The sequence below is a fragment of the Macaca mulatta genome, chromosome 15 (genome assembly GCF_049350105.2).
Source record: "Macaca mulatta isolate MMU2019108-1 chromosome 15, T2T-MMU8v2.0, whole genome shotgun sequence".
NCBI lineage: Eukaryota > Metazoa > Chordata > Mammalia > Primates > Cercopithecidae > Macaca > Macaca mulatta.
The window spans coordinates 65,244,890-65,258,130 of NC_133420.1; the positions used below are offsets into that span (position 1 = coordinate 65,244,890).

The following is a 13,241-nucleotide window of genomic DNA, read 5'->3' on the forward strand; positions in this document are numbered from 1 at the left end:
TCCTGAGCTCAAGCGATCTATTCACCTTGGCCTCCCAAAGTGCTGGGATTACAGGTGTGAGCCACCATGCCTGACCTAGTTCCCATATTAATTTCCCATTTTATCCTTATGAAGGAATTGGTGAAGCCCTTGGCCACACGCCATGCATGGTTTAGACCAGGATTTCTTATAGTATTCTATTAGGAATATTGATCCTTTGGGATGCTTTATGGGGGAAAAACGCTCCATAGAAAAATTTCTTTGGGAAAGACTATATGCTCTATCCCATCACAATGCCCACTGACATTTTAAAGGCTCTGAGATGTCCTGCAGTAAAGAAACCTTTTCAACTTTGTTTAATTCAATGTTTCCCAAGCTTATTTAACTGTAGAACCTTTTTTCATGTTACATCTGTTAACATCTTACAGAACCAATGTGTTTCATGGAATATACTCTTCGAAAAACTTTAGCTTAGAAATTAGTATCTGTGCTGATCCAGTCTAGATTTATAGTCTTCCTAGTTCCTTTTTAAATTTATTTATTTATTTATTTTTTGAGACAGAGTCTTGCTCTGTCGCCCAGTCTGGAGTGCAGTGGTGCAATCTCAGCTCACTGAAAGCTCTGCCTCCCGGGTTCATACCATTCTCCTGCCTCAGCCTCCCGAGTAGCTGGGACTACAGGCATCCACCACCGTGCCTGGCTAATTTTTTGTATTTTTAGTAGAGACAGGGTTTCACTGTGGTCTTGATCTCCTGACCTCGTGATCCGCCCTCCTCTGCCTCCCAAAGTGCTAGGATTACAGGCATGAGCCACCGCGCCCGGCCTTCCTAGTTCTTTTGAGTGTCTTTTATAACCCACACCATTTTTCCTATGCTAGTATTTAATGGGATGTTGCTGATTTGTTTCAGGGTCTGAACTTGCTGCTATCAGTAGGAAGCTCTTGGTGAACTTTGGTTAGGTGCACAGGCAAATACCAAGTGCCTTGTTTTTCTCATAATATTTCTAAGGGAGTTTTATTTCCCTTATATCCCTCTACCAAATGTTGTTTTGATGCTTATTTTTTTGGACGGCTTTATTGAGATATAATTTATATATTCTATACGTTAGCCATGTAGTACTTTACTTTTTTTTTTTTTTTTTGAGACACAGTCTCACTCTGTCTCCTACAGCCTTGACCTTCCCAAGCTCCCACCTCAGCCTCCCAAGTAACTAGAACTACAGGTGTGTACCACCATGCCCAGCTAATTTTTGTATTTTTCTGGTAGAGATGGGGTTTTGCCATGTTGCCCAGGCTGGTCTCAAACTCCTGGGCTCAAGAGATCCACCTGCCATGTCCTCCCAAAGTGCTAAGATTACAGGTGTAAGCCACGGCATCCAACTAGTACTTTACTTTTAAACCGGTGTGGCTATCCCATGGCTGAGTTAGTTTTTTTTGTTTTTGTTTTTTTTGTTTTTTTTTAATAGTGTTTGGGGAACAGGTGGTTTTTGGTTACATGGATAAGTTCTTTGGTGCTAATTTCTGGGATTTTGGTGCATGTGTCACCCTAGCAGTGTACAATGTACCCAACGTGTAGTCTTTTATCCCTCACCGTTCGCCCACCCTTCTTCCGTGAGTCCCCAAAGTCCATTATATCATTCTTATGCCTTTGTGTCCTCATAGCTTAGCTCCCACCATGGCCTAGTTCTATTTCTCATTTTTACCTTGGGCTGTGCTCTGTGCTTTTATGTCCTGCCAAGCAGTAGAGAAGATAAAGATAATCCAAATCTTTTATCAGGAAGAATCCCATCTCAATTGAGATTTAAGGTGAAAAGTGGATTCCCAGATTAGGGGACGTTTCAGTCCTTCCTCTGCAGTATCAATAAATGTTCCCACTGTTCACAACAGCTCAAGAGACATTCCTGCATAATTATTTTATACCCTCCTACTCCACAGGCTGCATAAAGCATGGATGATAAACAGGCATTACTCTTCATGCCAATGCCCCTTGATCAGTAGTTGCTGCTTAGAGCATTGTGTTAAGATGGATGCTAAGGCAGAGTCCTGGTTCCATATGAAATACTGACATGGTTTGGTTGATTTTCCATGTCTGCTATGGTCTTCAGCAGGGGGAACAACAGTTCTAGTATTCTGCTTGCCATCCCAGCAGCCCTGAATCATCATAGTTATCCTGGACAAAGAACACAGGAAAGGCGAACTCTTAGGGATGTTAGCCAGCCAAGCAATCTGTTTCACTGAGAGGCTAAAGTCTTATGATATGGCTCCTTAAGAAATGAATAAAGGGGCCAGGTGCAGCAGCTCATGCCTGTAATCCCAGTGCTTAGAGAGGCCAAGGCAGGAGGATTGCTTAAGGTCATGAATTCGAGACCAGCCTGGGCAACATAATGAGACCCTGTCTCTACAAAAAATTAAAAAGTAGCCAGGTATGATGATGCATGCCTGTAGTCCTAGCCATTAGGGAGGCTGAGGTGGGAGGATGACTTGAGCCCAGGAATTCGAGGCTGCAATGAGCTATGATTGTACCATTACACTCTAGCCTAGGCAACAAAGCAAGACCCTGTCTTTAAAAAAAAAAAAAGAAGAAGAAGAAAACTGTTTTTTTCTACTTGATCTTCAGCACTTGTTTCTGAAGTATTAAATTAATGTAAAGTTTAAAATCCTTTTGAAATAAATAGGCCAGGTGAGAGGGAGTAACCTTGACTCTGCTGAGCAGATAAGAGGGGGAAAGAAACAGATTCAGGAAAAGATCTCATGAATTTCATATGAGTGGTTGACCACACTTAATATGAAATTATAAGCCCTTGACCAAAGGAGCAAGAAGGAATAGGCTACAAGAAGAGACCCATAAGCCAGAAGTTATTGGTGTGGAAAGGCCCTTTTATAGGTTATACAGCCTTAGCACTCTTTTGTTTACCCAGGCTAAACAGGCCTGATTTTTCTTCTTACCATTTCCTGGGACACTGACTTCCAAATCCCCAGTCATCCTAGCTGCCCTAGTGGATACTTTTACGTTTCTCACCCCTGAAATTAACACAGAGCTCTCCATGTGATCTGCACAGCACAGATTATTGTGGGACTGCCACTACCCATAATATTGATATTGTACTTCTATTATTGTCAATTGAGCTTCCATGATCATATTTAATAGCCATCCCTATTGTTATATTGAACTCAGAACATATCTGGAATAGAGTAGCCCTTTCCCTCAGCAGTGTAAAATCAAGGCAAGAACCTAGAACCACATCTAGAGCTAGGCTTACTGCCAAAACAGGTAAGAGTCCACTGAGGATAGTAAGATGATGGTTCCACATTTATTAGAAACTACACCACATGTGTGTAATGTGACTCTTATTCTCAGAAAGGTAGCTGGCTGAGTTCAGCAAGATGGAATTTCAATAGGAATCTAGGGAGGCTGTGTGATTGGAGAAGGTAGGGACCTTGAGTGGACAGAAAGCTTAATATAAGTCCACTATATAACAAAGCTAATGTGCTATTGTACTACATTAATAGAAGTATGGAGTTCAGTTCCTAGGAGGTAATCATCCTACTCTGCCCTGTTCTGTACTGGTCAGCACCATCTGAAGTCCTGCATTCTATACTGATATCATCATTCAAGAGATTGGGTGACTAGAATAATGAAGGGAGTCAAAACCATGTCATGTGAGAATAGTTGGAAGAACTGAGCTATTTGGCCTATGAATAAGCAGTTTCAGATGAAGCATTTTAAGATTTTCAAATACCTAAAGGACTGGGATTAGGAAAGAAAAGGAGGGTAGACTTCATGTTATCTGTAGCTTCACAGGGAGAACCAGAGCCATGGTGGGAATGTGAATGTGTTCTTACCTCACATTCTCTATGGTAGCAGTTCTTAAACTGGGCCAGAGGCCAGGACACCAGGAAGACACATTGCTCTGTGCAAATGCCCTAGTCTTTCCAAAGTAGATGCTAGGAATAATATTCTAGCAGTAAACATGGCTCTGTTATGTGTGTGTACTATAAACGTGTCCAAAAATCCACCGTGGAACTTAGCACAAGCAGCACATTTCTAGTTTTCTGTCAGTGTTTGCTAATCTTTCCTATATATCAAGGCCTGTCACAAAAACACCATCTTCTTCGTGCATCCCTTTCTTTCCTTCAGTGAGATATGAGCTCTCCATTTACCTGTCCTGTGGCCCTAATACCTTGTCATTGTGTAAAGTTTATGGGTACAGTGTCTTATCCCTATCTTTAATTCCCCCCTTCTTTTTTTTTTTTTTGAGACAGAGTCTGTTTGCCCAGCTCTGTTGCCCAGGCTGGAGTGCAGTGGCACGATCTTGGCTCACTGCAGCCTCTGTCTCCCAGGTTCAAGCAATTCTTCTACCTAAGCCTTCTGAGCAGCTGGGACTACAGGTGCACACCACCATACCCAGCTAATTTTTGTATTTTCAGTAGAGACAGTTTCACCATGTTGGCTAGAGTGGTCTTAAACTCCTGACTTCAAGTGATCTTCCCGCCTCAGACTCCCAAAGTGCTGGGATTGCAGGCATGAGCCACTGCACCCAGCCTATCTTTAATTTCTTTTTAAGGTGGGTGAAAAGATGTTTCCAAAGCACCTGAACCATCTCATTAAGTAGATTAGGAAAATAATTTTTCCCACTTTATAGATCTGCAAGCAGACTCCCAAAAAGGTAAACAGGCTTAGCCATTACTCAGCTGGAGGTTGGCATGGCCTAGATTAGACCCTCCTTCACAACTTGGAACCCGATTAAGTTCTACATCAAGCTTGAACTTCTCCACTGGCTTTTGAGGCATCTACACTAGGCTTTTTCTCCTCAAAGCTGGCCATACGTGCTACCATTCTAGCCAACTTTCTTTCTAGTAAGTCCAGCCATGTCCTTCACCTTCTTTCATCTATTGGCACCTTGAGGCCTCCTCTCCTCTTAACAATTCTCTTCTGCCCTTTTCACTCTTACACATTCTTCAGAGATCAATATAAACTCCCATTCTTCAGGGAGCTTTCCCTGAATATTCTAGTGAGCTCTTAACCAATCCCAAAGCCTCTATAACCTCTAGCACATAACTTTATACAAATGATATTCTGGTTTAGGGTGTCCACTTTAATGTGCTGTGAGTTTTGTCACCCAAACTCCCCTTTGATCTCCTTGGCAGGTAGCTTCTGCCTCTAGAACTTACAGATTGGTGAAGAAGATTCTTGCTCTTATGAAACAGAACTATAGAAGAATACAGTTGGCTCCTTTAAAGATGAGTTAAGAGTGGAGAGGAGGTTGGGAGATTATTCTAAGGAGGGGAACAGTAAAGACCTAGAGGGGGATGAGTAGGTGAGAATTAGTAGAGTAGAAGCTACATGTTGGGGAATTAAGGGAAATTCAGGGGAATACAGGGATGGGGCATTCATTCATTATTCAAATAACATCTTTTGAGCATCTGCTACATACAAGACACTGAGCAAAACATAGGAGGTAAAATGATGAATAAAGCAAACATGGTACCTACCTTCATAAGCTGGCAATCCAGTAGGAGAGACAGATACTAAACAAAATGCACAAACACAATTACCAACTATGACAAGTGATAGAAAAGGCAAGAAATACGGTAGGAAAAGAGAATAATAAATTATTCTCTTACATTAGATTGTGGATGTCAGGTAAGGCTTCTATGAGAAAGTGATGTTTGAACTCAGACCACAGGATGAGAAGGATTTTGTTCTTACGAGGAGTGACGTGCTCCTGGCTCCCTAGTGGGCAGGGGTCCCTAGCTGAGTTAGCAATCTGAGTTCCTTACAAATTGGCCTTTTCCCATCTTCTCCCTTTGCAGCATTAGGTACGTTTTCAGAAGTGAGGGACATAGAAGAACATAAGAGGGCCAATCCAGCCCTTCTGCCGTTGCTAGCAGAGCTGATAACTGTGCCATCAGCTTTGTTGTAGGGGCTGGAGAAGCTATTAATGGAATTATAAGCTTTAATATTTAATGAGAAAAAACTTAGGTTTGCTGATGAAGAGCTCCTACCTGAGTCTTCCAACATTATATGACTTGTACACATCCTCCTGGAAATGGAGAAAGTCTCTGGGGATCTTGGAGGAAGGGAAGAGTACCAACCTGGATGTCCTGTTCGTGTATCAGGCATGGGGTTCTCCTTACCACAAAACCCAAATGTATAGGTCATTCTGTCTGGGGGCAGGCTTGCCTCTGGTGGGAAAGCCAGTAGCCACATTGGCATGCAGATTGCAGCAGCTGGTGAAAGGGGCCTCCACTGGGCCTCCTATGAATGCCAAAGCTCTTCCCTGAGGATTTTAGCTTCCAGAAAGTCCTCTCTGCTCTCAGCTGACCTGTTGCATCCAGCTCTGGCCTAGACGACTCAGTGAAAGGCCAAGTGGGGATAATGATATGGGGAAGTGGTGGTAGCTCGTGTTTTAGGGAAGAGGAGGGAGAATTATGTGGAGTCAGGGAGGGAGACTAAGTTGGAGGGTGGTATTTAATGTAGCAAACATTGGTACCAAAGGGAACCAGTCAGGAACCAAGATTTGACCATCTGTTAGCCTCCCTATCAACTTCCTGATGGAATCTCATATTTCATATCCTTCATTTGCCATGGGCTCTGTTACAGCAGAGAGACAGTCACAGGAAGCTCCCACAGGAGGAATTGGTTTGAGTATCCTTGAGAAGGTGGGGAAATTAGAATAAGCTAGTGGAGGGCACAGGCCCCAGGGCAGGAGCTGTGCACAGCAGTGGTAAGTAGGCTGGATACATCCTAGCTACTACCACTTTTGTTATGACCTTTGGCCAGCCTCCTAACCTCTTTCAGGCTATTTGTAAAATAAATAAGATCATGTATGTGAAAATGAGCTGCAAATTGCTATATTATTTCTGGTCTAAGTGTTGATGATAATGAAAGGGTTGCTCATTTCCTTTTTCTGTCTGTGATTCCCAAGGGAACTTTTGTGGGAGAGAGTGAGGAGATGGATTATTCTTCTCATCACCAAATGAGAAGAGTCTTTGGCCTCCTCGACAGGGCTGTGGTGAGGCCAGGCTGGAGAAGGACCTGCTTTGTGCTTTCACTGACCTTTGAAAGAGATTCCCATTGAGTGGGGCTGGGCTGGGGGACCTGTAGAGGGCAGCTGAGTCTGTTAGCAGAGTGGGCCTTCCTGGAGATCCCCACCATTGGTGATAGTGGAGGGTGTCCTACTGCTGTTTCAGTTCCCAAAGGTCAATTTTCAGGGCTCATGAAACATATGAAAAAGTCGACATTGCTGTTACTCTCCCCCATGTCAGTGGGCTAGAGGAGGCAGATCCAGTTTGCTCACTTCCTTCACATTTTTCAAGGGTTTGCCTTGGAAATTTTCAAACACATATCCCCTAGTACTTGTCACCCAACTTCAACAACTATCAACACAAGGCTAACCTTATTTCACCCATACCCCACCTACTGGATTATCTTGGATAATTTAATATTTGAATATCTATTTAATTTAATGTTTGAATATTTGAATTAAATTTAATAATTTAATATTCAAGATAATCCAGTAGGTGGGGTATGGGTGAATAATCATCTATAACATTATACTATCTCTAAAAATGATAATTTTCGACATAACTACCATTATCACACCATTACTGTTAACATGAATACCATTATCACTCCTAAACTCCTTTAATTCCTTAACATCATAAAAATTGATTGGTTTGTTTGGATCTGGCTCACACATTGCATTTGGCTGACGTGTCTCTTTTTTTTGTTTTGTTTTGAGACGGAGTCTCGCTCTGTCACCCAGGCTGGAGTGCAGTGATGTGATCTTGGCCTACTACAACCTTCGTCTCCCAGGTTCAAGCGATTCTCCTGCCTCAGCCTCCTGAGTAGCTGGGATTACAGGCACATGCCATCATGCCCAGATAATTTTCATATTTTCAGTAGAGACAGAGTTTTGCCAAGTTTTCCAGGCTGGTCTCAAACTCCTGACTTCAGGTGATCCACCTGCCTCAGCCTCCCAAAGTGCTGGGATTACAGGCATGAGCCACCATGCCTGGCCTGATATGTCTCTTCTGATCTGTAGTTCTCCCACCACTTTTTCTTTTCTTGCAACTTATTTGTTAAAAACAAAAACAAGGCCGGGCGCGGTGGCTCAAGCCTGTAATCCCAGCACTTTGGGAGGCCGAGACGGGCGGATCACGAGTTCAGGAGATCGAGACCATCCTGGCTAACACGGTGAAACCCCGTCTCTACTAAAATACAAAAAAAAAAAAATTAGCCGGGCGAGGTGGCGGGCGCCTGTACTCCCAGCTACTCGGGAGGCTGAGGCAGGAGAATGGTGTGAACCCGGGAGGCGGGGCTTGCAGTGAGCTGAGATCCGGCCATTGCACTCCAGCCTGGGCAACAGAGCTAGACTCCATCTCAAAAAAAAACAAACAAAAAAAAAAAACAAAAACAAACAAAAAAAGCTCAGTCCTTTGTCCTATAGAGTTTCCCACTTTCTGGATTGTGTTTATTGCATCCTTGTGATGTTTTTTATCCTATTCTGACTCCTGTATTTTTGCAAATCAGTAGTTAGATCTCAGGGTTTGATCAGGCTTAAATTCAACTTTTTTGTAAAGTATCCTTCTGAGGTGTGATATGTATGCCACAGTTTACCTTTTGAGGTGTGATGTGTATGTATTTCACACCAGGAAGCACATGACCTATGTTCATCCTATTTTTTGTGATGTTCACATTGATTCGTGGTGTAGTTAACCTGATCTCTCCTTTATAAAAGTTAGCTGGTCATAGTGGCTCATGCCTGTAATTCAGCACTTTGGGTGGCCAAGGCAGGAGGATCACTTGAGGCCAGGAGTTGGAAAACAGTCTGGGTAACATAGTAAGACCCCATCCCCATAAAAAAACATATAAAAATTAGGCATGGTGGCGTGCATCTGTAGTCCTAGCTACTTGGGAGGCTGAGGCAGGAGGATTGCTTGAGCCCAGGAGGTCAAGGCTGCAGTGAGCCATGATCGTGCCACTGTACTCCAGCCTGGGTAACAGAGTGAGACCCTGTCTCAAAAATAAAAAATAAATAAAAGCCCCCTTCAGCCTTTCACCTAATGTTTTTACAGCCCTTGACTGTCATTGCCTTGATTCATTATTCCATCAGGAATTTCCTTCACATTTGTACAGCAAAGAACCCTGTTAATTCTCTGCCTTCATACCCCACAGGTATCACCTGATCTCAGGCCCTCTCTCCTTTAGGTCTTCTGCTTCCACCACTGCTCTTATCCTGCACTATCATTTCCTTCCTTATCAGCCCAAGATAGCCCTGGAGTGTCTTCAGTCCACATGTATCCCACCCTGCTTCACTAAGCCCTGTGCTTCTCTGAGGGGAGGGTCCTTACTGAGTGTGTTCTCACTGGGACAGCAGTATCTCACTTCATGAAGCTCCTGCATCTGCTCTCTGAATCTTCCTGGGGCTATGCTTGACTCATACTAGGGAGTAGAAGCAACTGTTGTCTTTTCCTCCTCTGGGAGAGAGTTCAGCAAGGTCTGGGTTTATTTTAGCTTCCCAAGGATTTCTGAGCAGCCTTCTTCTATGCTGAGGAGGGTCTTACTTGTTTCCTGAGCTTCCTGCCCCAGCCTGGGCCCTGGCAAGGACCCAAGCCTGGTTTCCTGTTTAGCTGGGCTACAAGCCCGGAGAGGTTGCGGGGAGGGATGGGACAGGCAATTCTAGCACTCTTAGGTCCTTTTCTCTTTCCAGCCAAGTTTAAAAACCTATGTGAGAGCCAGGTGTGGAGCCTGGAGTCCCAGCTACTCGAGAGGCTGAAGAAGGAGGATCACTTGAGCCTAGGAGTTAAAGGCTGTAAGTGCTGTATGATCAGGCCTGTGAATAGCCACTGCACTCTAGCCTGGGCAACATAGTAAGATAACATTTCTTTAAAAATTGGTTTTTTAATTAAGAAAAAAAAAAAAAACAACCTGTGACGGCTGGGACACATCAACACCTTCTGGTACTTTGGCATTCCTGTGTTGCCCCAGTATCTCCACCCCTATTGTCTCTCCTCACAGAGGAGAGTATGTACATGTGCCCCAGACAAATACAGTGCATGAACTGAAGGCACTGCAAGCCAGCTCACCGGGGAAGCACACAGAAGTTGAGAACTGCCTCTTGCAAACCTGTACCCACCCTTAGGTCTGGTTCCCTGCCCATGGGAGTCTTGTACCTCTACTGCCCAGCCTAAGAGCTGTTAGTCCCCTGAAAATTATGTCCAACACAATGGAGCATCTGATGGAGCAGGAAGTCTGAGAGGTGGAAGGGACCAGCTGTGCAACAGCTAGAAAACACAGGGGTCTGTAGTGACAGCTGACCACCCAGGATTCCTGATAAAAGCCTCACAGTCTTGGATACCCTGCCCACATTCCTCCTTATGTCTAGTTCTTCCTGAGGCTATGAGAATCCAGAGGGCCTCATTCTGTTTTGGGAAGGGACCTGTTGCCGATTACTTCTTTGCTCCCCTCTCCTGGGCGGTCACAGAAGGGACTGTGTGAAGCCCTATCCCTTTTATCCACATGAAAGTAAACATCAGAGGAAAGTGTCCCCAAGTAGCAGGAGTGCCCCATGTAGCCCCTTACACTTCAATAGCTTCCACTCACTCTTACTATAAAGACTCAAATCCTTAATATAACCCTAATATGTGATCTGGCTCCTGCCTTCCTCCTCAGTTCATCTCATACCACATTACCCCCCATCACTGCATTCAGCCTCACTGGCTTTTCCTCCACTTCTCTAATGTCCCAGGCTCCCTTCTGCTTGAGGGCCTTTGCGCATAATGTTCTTGCTGCCTGGAATGCTTTTGCTGCACCTTCTACCTTTTTTTTGTTGTTGACTCCTACTCATCTTTCAGTTCTTAGCTTAGCTATAGTTTCATCACAGAGAACAATCCCTAGACTTGGTCAGTAGTCTTCCCCTTATTGCACTTTTCACATTTATAATTTTACTTAAGTATGTATAATTAGTCTATTAACATGGGTCCTTTTGAAGGCTGTTGCATGAAACCAAATTCATTTTTACTTACCATTTGTCTCCTGTGCCTTCACATAATGGACATTCACTAAATACCTTTTGGTTGAATGAATGAATTACTAAATGAATTGTCTTCTAGTCTCATTTACTTGGTAACCCCATGTCGTATCTGACATTCAACCATACACCCTGCAGACGTGTGTCCTACTGTTTAGAAGCACTTACTACTTATCTGCCACCAGACACACAGTGTTTCATTTAATCCTCTCAACTCTGCAAAGAAGGTATACCCTTAATCTACAGAGAAGGAAAGTGAGACCCAAGGTCGCACAACCTAGTAAGCGGCAAAACCATTTCAAGCCCAGGTGGATGGAGTCTAAGGCCATGCTCTTAACTGTAACACTACACTGCCCCCTTTTGGTATTTTGGAGCATTGTCACTGCGCCCTGGTTAATTCAACAGTCCTATATCTTTTAGAACTGAAAGCCCCAAGAAGCCACACTTCAGTTTAGCGCTCCACTTTTGGCCCTGCTGTAGAAGGACACGGAGGACAGAATTCAACCAGGACTCCCCAGGGTTCCAGGGTGCATATGTCTCAGGGTCTCTCACCCCATCTGTTTCCATGGATCCTTTGTAGCCTCCAGATCATAATGTAGTGTCTTGTTTTAAAGAGAAGGGCCAGCTGTTGAAATGGCCTGATCCGGCAGTGTCCTGGAGAGTAAGCATGACCTGATTAAGATCCTAGTCAAGATAATTGAGAGGAAGAGAGTATAGTGTTTGTCTTCTTGTGATTTCCTCATGAAAGATAGAGCCCCGAAAATTGACTTCAAGGCTTTCCTGGGAAGTGCAAACTCATTAAGAGGGCAATGCCTCTTGCTGCTGATTCTCATAGCTCCAGTTAGTCCACATCCCAAGTTCCTTTTGGGGGAAGGGAAATTAGGACTGATGAATACTTTAGACTAGATGGAAACAAAGTAAATGAGGAGAGAGCAACATAAAAACAAACAAACAAAAACCAGCTACCCTTTGTTGTATGTACATGCCAGGCATGCTGCAAAGTGTTCTATATACATTCTTTCATCTCATTCTAACACCAGCCTTGCAAAGTAGGTAATATGACACCCATGAAGGGAAAGGGACATTAAGAAGGATAACTTGCCAAAAGTCATACAACCAGCTGGCTTGAGAACTAATCTAGGTCTTTCTAAACCCAAGTACCTCCCACAGCCAGTTGGTGAGAGTATACATTGTCACAGCCTCTCTGGAACAATAACTGGCAACAATGTCTCAAAATATAATGTGTGCATTTCCCATTGACCCCCTCAGCTATTCTACTTCTAGGAATTTCTTAAAGAAATAGACAAACATATAAAGACACTCTTTAATAAGAAATTATCATAGGCCAGGCTCTGTGGCTCATACCTATAATCCCAGCACTTTGGGAGGCCAAGGTGGGAGGATTGCTTGAACCCAGGAGTTTGAGACCAGTCTGGTCAACAAAGCAAGACCTCATCTCTACAACATTTTTTAAAAAAATAGCCAGGCATGGTGGCATGTGCCTGTAGCCCAGCTGCTTGGGAGGCTGAGATGGGAGGATCACTTGAACCCAGGAGGTCAAGGCTGCAGTGAGCTGTGGTTGCCACTACACTGCAGCCTGAGCGACAGAGTGAGACCTTGTCTCAAAAAAGAAACCGCCAAAACCCCAGAAATTATAATAATTATACATAAATACATATACATAATTTTATAATATTATAGTTATAATAGATATTATAATAGTTATTAGTAGCTGCAACATTATAATAGTGAGAAAAAGGTGGAAAAAGAGCAATCTAGGCTGGGCGCGGTGGCTCACACCTGTAATCCCAGCACATTGGGAAGCCAAGGCAGGTAGATCACTTGAGGTCAGGAGTTCCAGACCAGCCTGATCAACATGGTGAAACCCCATCTTTACTAAAAATACAAAATGAGCCAGTTGCGGTGGTCGGCACTTGTAATCCCAGCAACTTGGGAGTCTGAGTCAGGAGAATCGCTTGAATCCAGAAGGCAGGGGTTGCAGTGAGCTGAGATTGTGCCATTGCACTCCAGCCTGGGTGATACAGTGAGACTCCATCTCAAAAAAAAAAAAAAAAAACCACACACACACACACAATCTAAACCTTCATCAGGGAGGACTGATTTAATAAATCATGGTACCTCCATCCCATAGCATACAGATGGGCAGCCTTTTAAAAGGAGGATGTAAATCTAATATGAATTGACATAAAACGATATTCACGATAGGT

General features: G+C 43.7%; 1 protein-coding gene and 1 long non-coding RNA gene across 9 annotated transcripts in view; both read left to right on the forward strand.

Annotated features, from left to right (window-relative positions):
- The window catches only part of FAM219A (family with sequence similarity 219 member A), a 59,381-nt gene that overhangs the window by 8,489 nt on the left and 37,651 nt on the right, over positions 1 to 13,241 (forward strand).
- LOC144334647 (uncharacterized) lies at positions 5,239 to 8,858 on the forward strand. The gene is made up of 3 exons (XR_013404758.1): positions 5,239 to 5,295; positions 7,502 to 7,954; positions 8,113 to 8,858. It is a non-coding gene; the product is annotated as an uncharacterized LOC144334647 (long non-coding RNA).